At 36.7% G+C, this 8,683-nt stretch overlaps 1 protein-coding gene across 1 annotated transcript in view; it reads right to left on the minus strand.

Moving 5' to 3' along the window:
- VAPB (VAMP associated protein B and C) overlaps nucleotides 1–8,683 on the minus strand; it is a 61,698-nt gene that overhangs the window by 52,659 nt on the left and 356 nt on the right. The window lies entirely within an intron of this gene.

The following is an 8,683-nucleotide window of genomic DNA, read 5'->3' on the forward strand; positions in this document are numbered from 1 at the left end:
ACACACACACACACACACACACACACACACACACACACACACACACACACGACTGATCTGACACCCACTGGTATTACTGAGGCCCTAAAGTGGCATTCAGGACTCAAGTGGTTATAAATGTTATAAAGTGCAATTTGCAAGAATAATTTTAAAAAATTATTCCAGTCATTTCTAATTTGATAACTGCACATTAGAGCCTATTAAATGCCATACTATTTAAAGAGGAAGAAGAGAATCAGATCAGGTACCTTTCACAGGTATTGAAGGGTGGGGTGGGAAGGAGGACCCAAACAAGGGAAAGAAGACATCACAAAAGATAAAACTGATAATTTTGATTATATGATTATTAAAAAGCTTTTGTACCACATGATATTAGGATAAGGGAAGCTATTGACTGGGGGGATGGGCATAGAGGGGAAACTATCAAATATCTATGCTAAGGGTCTGATATCTAAGATAAAGAGTGAACTAATACAAATGTAAAAAAAAAAACCTAAAGCTCATTCACCAATGGCAAAATATTCAAAGGATACAAACAATTCTCAAAAGAACTAAAAACTGTTAATAAACTATTAGCAAATTATAAACTATTATCAAAGAGTGTTACAAATCATGAAGGGTAAGAGATGTGCAAAGCAAAACAACTTTGCAGTTTTATCTCACAGCAACAAACTGGCAAAGACAAAAAGAGTCCATGTTGGAGAGGCTTTAGAAACAGAAGCACATCAATACTGCAGACAGAGCTGTAGATTGGTCTAACCACTCTTAAAAACAATTTAGACTTAGTTTAAAAGTGACTAAGCTGTCAAAAGCCTTTTATCTGGAGATCCCACTGTTACCCAAGTCAAAGACAGAAAAAACTGGTCCAATCTACACCAAAATAATCCTAGCACTTTTTGTGGCACCCAAGAACTAGAAACAAAGGATACACCCACTGATTGGGAAATGGCTTAAAATAAAAATGTCCAGCATGAATGTAATAGAATGTTACTGTGTTGTAACAACCAAATGTGGCTCTAGAGAAGAAATGAGAAAACACACATCTATCTCTCCTTTCTTTGCAGGGGTGGGGACTGAGGAAATGAAACACTGCATATGCTGTCAGACTTGGTTGATATATTGGTTAGTTTGCTTAACTGACTAACCCTCCCTCCATGAGAAATAGCTCATTGGAAAGGAGAGGGAGAATGAACTATTTTGAAATAAAGGTAATATAAAAACACACAAAAAAATCAATAAAAATATAAAACTAATAGCCTCCCACACAATCTCAAATTTTTCAGGTATTATTAACTTTGGGGATTATACAGTACTAAGAAACACCAAATATTCACATCATTAAAATCCATGTACTTTACAAAACTCATCACAATCATGGCACGTAAGGCAGCAATGATGATAATTTGTCAATGAGTACAAGAAAAAAGCGATCTATTTGACTTTCTGGGTCTTAGTCCTTTCTGATGGGGTAATGGGACCTGGACCCCTAAAAGGAAAAGACCAAGTTTTTGAAGGCAACCCAGTTCCTGCATTTTCCCATATACTGACTACATAATATTCCTTTCACTATAGCACCTGGCACACCCCAGACTACTCACCAGTCCTTAATTCCATCCAGATCCTTTCACTGCCCTTTCTGGATATAAGCATCAGTCTCACCCCCATTAAGTTGCAGATTCCCCAAGAATCTCACTAGTACTACTGGCATCACAACAAACCTTGCCACTTTGAGTGGAAGATAGTTTGAGTTGGAGAATTCATTCTAGGTGGACTCTGCCCTGAACCTTAACATTTCAGGGTGACAAGCAACCCCAAACCATATCACTTCCATAAAATAAAACGATGTTCTATGTAATCTCTAAGATGAAGTCCACATATAAACATTCGGTATTCACTCAGACTTCTACTAAAACTAGGTCTCTCTGACCTTCAAATACCTAAAGGCTTTGATACCTGGTCAATTTTCTAAAACATCTTTCACTTTAATTTTATTCCCGTTTTGGCAGGAACTGCTTTTCCTTATCTTCTCCATACAGTATGAAACAAAAACAAAATAAAAAAAAATCTTCTACTCCACTGCTAAGGAAATATATATTCCCTAAGATTTTCTAATTCTTTTTAGGTCTGCAGAGACCACACAGGACACACCCAGTATCCCATACCACTGGAAGCAGTTCTAATCTAGGTAAAAGGTCCTGATGATAACATCTATTTTCTTCAAGTACAGACAGCAATAATAGAAAAAAAGGCAGAACCTCACAGGACCTTCTCCCAGGAGAGTTTTTATCTATTTATTATGCTTTAAGAGTTCAACTTTCTCTCCCCTTTTTTCCTTCCCCCTAAACAGCTGTCAATTACTTAAAGCTAGAGTTGGGATTTAGGCTAATTGTTTGGGAGTCCTGTGCCTGTTGAAATGCTAAGTATGCATTGATATAAACAACCCATCTGATACCAGCAGTGAACTATACAAATCTAACAACACTTTATTCTGCATGCTTAAAAGACTAGCCAAGAAGAGGAGAAATGACACAGATAATCAGGAGTTGGTAACACTCTACTAAAGAATATAAAACAATTCTAGGAGGGAACTTCTTTGACTTTAGTTATTAATATAAATATCAAAAATGTAATTCATCTGAAAACCAATGGGAAAAGGGAGTGTTTCCAGGAGATTTTCCCACTGGTATTTTACCATTGGGAAAACCAGCAAATCACCCCAATTCTATCAAAACATTACACAGACATCAACAGCTTATGATTAAAAATAATGCTTAGTACCTAGAAAAACACTACACAGGTAGATGCTATTTTGCTATACTGATACATTTATAGTATTTTTTAAAATAATCTACTTTACATGATCATTCAAGGTTCTCTTTTTGCAATGAAAATTAGAATCCAATAATTCTTGTTACACAGTAGAAGCCTATGGTTATATCTGGTCAGATGACGTACTTCAAAAAGCACATAGTATGCACTATCAATAGGCCTGAGGAATCTTGGATACATGGCACCATAGGAAAAAAGCCGAAGAGATAAGGATCGAATACTGGAGAGCACAAAATGAGGACATTAGCTCAGGTAAAAAAGCTCATAATACCATGGGGCAACTTTGTTACTCATACATAGACTACCACCGAAAGAATAAAACTAGAGTACTAAATTCAGTGGGTTAAGGCTCTGCTAAGGCAATGAACATTTATTATGCCTACTGAATTTATGTTCTCTCCAAGAAACTTTAGGGCAGCCATGCTTTGGTGGATGGAAGTTGGCACTCAGCATCTACCCTCTTCTTTTTGCTAAACATTGTACTTATCTGTCCTGATCGTGGCCATTATTCCAATGTCCATTTTTTCAAACCCTAACATGGAGATGAGGTACTTAGGTAGCGCTCTTATGTGTAAATTAAAATATCATTGGGCCAGCTAGGTGGCACAGTGGATAGAGCACCAGCCCTGGATTCAGTAGGACCTGAGTTCAAATCCGGCCTCAGATATATAACACTTACTAGCTGTGTGACCCTGGGCAAGTCACTTAACCCCATTGCCTAGCCAAAAACAAAACAAAACACCAAAAAAAAGAAATTAAAATATCATGTTCCAAAAGTCTAAGTTGGATAAATAATGATAAAAAATAACTAATAATTTTTTCCATCTACTGGCCCCTGTAACCCTATACCCTCATTTTGTAAGGGTACATATGGTAAGTTAAGAGTTATTTGTATTTTGCTGGAACATCTAAAAGAAAATGCCATATAATGGTTATAGACAAATGATGGTGTTAATAATGTTTAAGAGCTTACCTTTTGAAGAAATGTCAATTCATATTATTTTAATAAATGTAAAGAGATGAGAAACTGCCAAGTAATATTAAAGAATATTAACCATCATGTCCCATACCACCCATATTTCAAAGAAGTATCACCACTACTAAAACAGCACTCATTTTGCAGATGATGAAATTGAAGCAGACAACGGTTAAGTGACTGGCCCTGAGTCACACAGCTATGTGTCTCAGGTGGAATTTGAACTCAGGTCTTCACTCTAGGTCAACTGTGCCATTTAGTTCTATCAACACACATTCAAAATGTTAGAGTATAAATATAGTTTATACTGTGAGTGGCGTATATTTCTACTCACCAAGTGAGCAAAAGAGCATAGTTTTAAAGCTGGGAGACAGCTTGATTTAGTTTTTAACCTCCTCATTTTAAGATGAGGTGGGATTTAAAACTAGATCCTCTAACTCTGAATCTGACACTTTTTGAACTTTACTACAAAGGAGAAAGGTGCTTTTGGTTGTAGTCCAAATTAAAGAACTAATGTTGTTTATTAAAGATATTGTAATTAAGAAATACCATAATTAATTTAATTCATTCATAGGTTTTTGTATTTTTACTCTATCTAAAGTTTCTTATTATGAAATTTATGCAGGAAGATGGTAAGGGGAAGAAGTGAAATTCACCTTCCTTAAAAAAAAAAGAGAAGAAGAACCTGGCAAGTTGATTTTAGAGATTTAGTAGTCTTTACCCGCCCACCTCTGAGTCAGGCTTTGGTTTGTTTCCATAACAGTATACACGGATTATCTACTTACTTTAAAGGGAAAAGAAAATCCTCCGTAACATAATCAAATTAAACCACCACTACTTTTGAAAAGCTTATGTCAATCACCTGCCCAAAGTCTCCCATCCCGATTCCAGTAACTTTGCTGCCAAAACCTCTTCCCCAAGCCATTACTCAATCTCAAGTATGCTTTCCCCTAATTAGAAGGGAGGCTCCTTGAGGGCAATGATAGTCTCTAATTTTTGTATCCTTGGTGATTGCCTAACAATAGATCAACAAGCATTTATTAATTTACTAGTGTCAGGCTCCGAGTTAAACTGGGGGTGGGGAGGAGATTAAGAAAAGCAAAGAAAACCTAGGTCCTCAAAGAGCTTACTTTCTAAAGGGGGAAGCAACATGCAAACAACTATGTATGTAAAAGATATGTCCACTGTATACATATGTAAAAGGTGTATACAGCATAAATTGGAGTTGGCACATAATAAAACTTAATGAATGCCTTTTAATTTATTCATTCAAATATGATTTATTATGTTTCTTATACTCCCTGAGGACCAATGGCAAACACTGGTGAAATCTGTAAAAGGTCTGAGACTATGGAATAGAACACAGGTTGTCAATAGACACGGATATGGAATTTATGACCCTTGCTGGCCTCATTAACTTTGAATTAATTGACCTACTTCATCCACGTGAATAAAACATACCTACCAGGGCTGATAAGAGCACTGGTTTTCAGAGTATGATCCCCGGACCCCCAGGTATCCTGAGTTCCTTTCAGAGGGTCCTCCAAAACAATTTTCATAGTAATAAAGATATTATTTGCCTATTAAGATACTCCTCCCTTTTCCAACTAAGTATCTTTATGAGGCTGAATTTTCTTGAGATACTTCAACCAAAATAACATATTGCAACAGATTAAATGTAGAAACAGATATGAAAATCTATACCTGTCTTCTACTAAGCTGTCTTCTATTAATTCAAACATTAAAAAATTTGCAAAAATATGCAAAACAATGACACTTCTCACTAATCTTATTTTGGTTTGAAAAATATTGTCATTTTTTCATAAAATGTTATTATGTTAAAGTTTAATGGATTTATTGTTATTTTAAAAGTAATTGATATTTGTTTAAATTATCAGTTTTAATTAGTAATACGATAAATAACAACAGCTATAATTCAAATCAACTAAATTCTTTGAGAACCTCAATAATTAAGAGTGTAAAGTGGTCCTGAGAACAAAAAGTTTGAGAACCACCATAACAGAGTAAGAAGGAATCCCTTTACAATTCTTAAAAAAGAGCTCTACAAATATAAGACATTGTATAATAGGTGGAATCTACTTTCTTAAAGAAAAAAAAGAAAATGAAAAACTGGCACTAGCCCACATCTGGAGCAAAAGGATTGGTCAAAAAACTTCCTAAAAAGACTTCCTTATTCTGAGAAAAGAGATTTGTCTGGGAGTGAATAGAGATGGATAAAGACATGGAGTAGGCCTTGGGAAAGGGTAGGTCACATGAAAGCTGACAATAGGGTAAGAGCAACACAAAAGACACACTTTAGAAGCTTTAGAATCCCAAAGTCCCCAATTTCTAGGAATGGGTTTCCTTATTCTGGTCAGAAAAGCTTCTGTGTTATTGCTGACATCTAATAAATACTTCACAAAAACTAACTCAGTATTACTCCCTTTACATCTTACTTCCTCCAGAAATCCACCAGCCTGATCAATTTTCTTTGTTTTAACATTGAAAAACACAAGACAGTGCAGTAATGTTTGAGGCTTAAAATACGTCTGAGCAAGATAATTGAAACATGTTCTAATTCATTTCTTCTGTAGTAGCATATATATATTGCAGCACACCCACTCAAAAATATAATAAAAAGAAGTCTTAGCATATACAAATCAAAGTCATTCTTAGGTTGCTTATTCCATAATAATGAAGAGTCTAATATATAATATCTGTTCAAAACAATGAATATTTCTGCTGTTCTCTTCTTCCCCAAAACATCTTACACATTTATCCTTCCCTTTAAGGTAGATATGATGAAAAAGCCAGCAAGGTTCGCTTGTTTCTGCACTGTAATGATTTTGATCTCTGCAGAGCAGGGATTGCTGATGAGTCTCTAGCTAATTTTGTGGTTAGGTTCCGTTTATAATTTAAGCATTACAAAGATATTTTTAAATGCCTTCTGCATTCCTGTCTAAGCTCCATAGGCATTTGTCCTTCATATGCTACTCTTCAGTTGACACTGAAAGTGTAGTTGCTTTGAGTGATGTGATTTCAGGGATTCTGACTCTCCAGCAGTAAAAGCACTAAAAAATGGTTTTCTTCCTCCTCTTTTCTAGAAAGCCCATTTCTTGCCTTCACTAAGGGTTTCCACATAAAGGATGAATCATATGACAAGGAAGATGGAACATTGAGCACAGATTACTTGGGATATTTTCATAAGATAATTTCGAGCTGGAAAGGACCTTAGAGGTCATCTAGTTCAGCTTCTTCATTTTACAGAAGAAACTGAGGCCAAAAGAGAGGGGTTCAGTGGGATGCCCAAAGTTCGGGATTTAAATCCAAGGTTCTCTGACTCCAGATTCAGTGTTCTTTGCATTGTACCACAATGACTCTCAAAAATCTCTCTTCTCTAAGCAGAGTGCCACCTTTGTAAGTGATAATTAACAAAAAAAGTAATTTCTTCAGTGGCATTTATGGCACCCAATTCAACCTTAGTTTTCGGAAATTCACTAGGAGCTACTGCTCATTGGCATCTAACACTTTAGACATTGGTCCCCTTCTTTAAAGATATAGTTTGTCATCTTTTCTTACAAAGACACTAAAAAGATAATCTATCAACATGTTAACTGGAAGGCACAGAATAGGTTTAAAGAGAATAGCAAGCAGATAAACAGACTTCTAAAATGACATTAGCCCTCCTCTAGGGCCATGATTATGGCCTGCCAACAATTTTCTAGTAACCTTTAACAGAATTCCTCAGGCTTTCCACTAGTTATAGGTATCTCCTTTCTCTTCTACAGGGGACTTAGGTAAATGAAGTTGGGATGTGTTAGAGAAGTAGTAATTAACACCTAAGGAATGATTTTGAGGGAGAACAGCAACATAGTTTTAACTGGAGACTAGCCAAACCTATGTTGATAAATGAAGTTTATCCAGGCATAAAAATAATGTGCAACTATTTGTGTCAGCCCTTATTATTTCACACACCTGGGTGATGCCCCTTAGGAACAACTCTAATGGAAATAACTGTTCCACCAATGTTTGCTAAAAAAAAAAAAAAAAATCAAGTCATTACAGTAGATTGCTCTGTTTCAGTAAAGTAGCAACTAGCCTACATGCTTTGAGAGCTGTTATTAAATGCAACGTCCCATATGACAGCATTAAAACACCACCTCTTTTGGCAGCTTCAACTATGTGGGGTTAATTTTAAATAGGAAACGTTAAGTCCCTGCACATTCAGGAGTCAGTGTCTGTTTTATGAAGCAAAACCACAGCAATAGTTTTAGAATGTTTTCTACCAACCCGTCAAGGGGGGAAAGATAAGGAAAACAACAGGTAAATGTGATGTATTGACAAACACTGGGCTAAAGGTCCTAGGTTTCCTTGCAAATACAAATTAGAACCAGTTGCACACGTTGCATTTGGTATCGCCTCTTCCAAGCTCCCGGCAGCCCCGACAGTTTTAACAGGAGCAAAGCGAAGAGCCACCAACACCAAAAGAAAATAATCATTTACTTAGGTTGCCTCCAAGAAAGCTTACACTCAACTCCCTGGCAGAAATGGCTACGTAAGAACACCGAAAGTATGCAGAAACCGGGGCAGCTTCTCTAGGTATAAAACTGGGCAGGGGGAGGAGGGGAGCAGATGAAGGAAACAGAATCCTATAAAGTCAAGTCATTTAAAAAATAAACTCCAAAGGAGAAAGGCAATAGAAATTTCACATTTCTCTTTGATGCACGACATCAGAATGTCATGAATATGGGGCGTTGAGGAGTGGGTTTGGAAAATCCCCACCGCCAGGTCCCGCACAAACCAGAGCCCAGAAGCTCAGCCCTTCCCCCACCCCCCCACCCCCAGCTCCCGGCACCCACCCAGTCCTCCCGGCGCTGA

The sequence above is a fragment of the Vombatus ursinus genome, unplaced genomic scaffold, assembly GCF_900497805.2.
Source record: "Vombatus ursinus unplaced genomic scaffold, bare-nosed wombat genome assembly UNPS02000580.1, whole genome shotgun sequence".
Classification (NCBI taxonomy): Eukaryota; Metazoa; Chordata; class Mammalia; order Diprotodontia; family Vombatidae; genus Vombatus; species Vombatus ursinus.